Genomic DNA, 771 nt, shown 5'->3' on the forward strand with positions numbered 1-771 from the left:
TTCATTGAGACTTCTTCAGACATGGATTTAAAAGAGTTTTATTTTCCCTTTTGTAACTATTCCAGCTTCACTTACATCTGAGTCACTTTTTGCCCCAGAGAACATCACAGTCATTAGTTCCAATCTATTCAATTTTAAACACAAATATGCCAGAATCTCTTTGGAATAAAACACAGTAGCATCAATTTAATATTAGGTATATAAATGTTACAAGGAAATTATTAAAATGCTTTCAAAATCCCAAGTGTCCTTCCTTGGACACTTGGGATATTGGTCATGGGAGTGTTGCACTGGTGAAGGATATATATTATAAAAAATAAAAAAAAAAGAAAAGAAAAAATAAGACCTCCCAATTCTTACCACAGGCTGTGTTCTTTACACTGACTGTATAGAAAGAGGAGGTACAGTAAATGTACCCCATATACACCTCAACACAGGCCCTTTGCCTAGTCTGTATTGTGAATTAGGGGACAAAAAAATAAAAATAAAATAAAATAAAATAAAATGCTTTCAAAAGGTATAATGAAAGAGCAGGAAAGAGAATAATAGTTGTAGTACTAAAGTTCTGGCTACATTTTTTCCACTTGTTACAAAGGTTTTTGCTTTACACACAACATTTTGAATTTCTCAAAAAAACACAATCAAATAGTTACTCATAGAACTTTTTAAATTGTATATAGTAGGAAAATTAAGGAACAGAATATGAAATTGATTTATTCTGGTTTTATAAGTAGGAGAATCAAGTTGTTTTATAATATAGATGATGGTCCT

At 30.6% G+C, this 771-nt stretch overlaps 1 non-coding gene across 1 annotated transcript; it reads left to right on the forward strand.

Annotated features, from left to right (window-relative positions):
- The first annotated feature begins 343 nt into the window (after positions 1–343).
- On the forward strand, positions 344–476 carry LOC126026998 (small nucleolar RNA SNORA51). Its single transcript, XR_007502178.1, has one exon. It is a non-coding gene; the product is annotated as a small nucleolar RNA SNORA51 (small nucleolar RNA).
- Positions 477–771: the final 295 nt, after the last annotated feature.

Source organism: Suncus etruscus, chromosome 13 (genome assembly GCF_024139225.1).
Source record: "Suncus etruscus isolate mSunEtr1 chromosome 13, mSunEtr1.pri.cur, whole genome shotgun sequence".
Lineage (NCBI taxonomy): Eukaryota > Metazoa > Chordata > Mammalia > Eulipotyphla > Soricidae > Suncus > Suncus etruscus.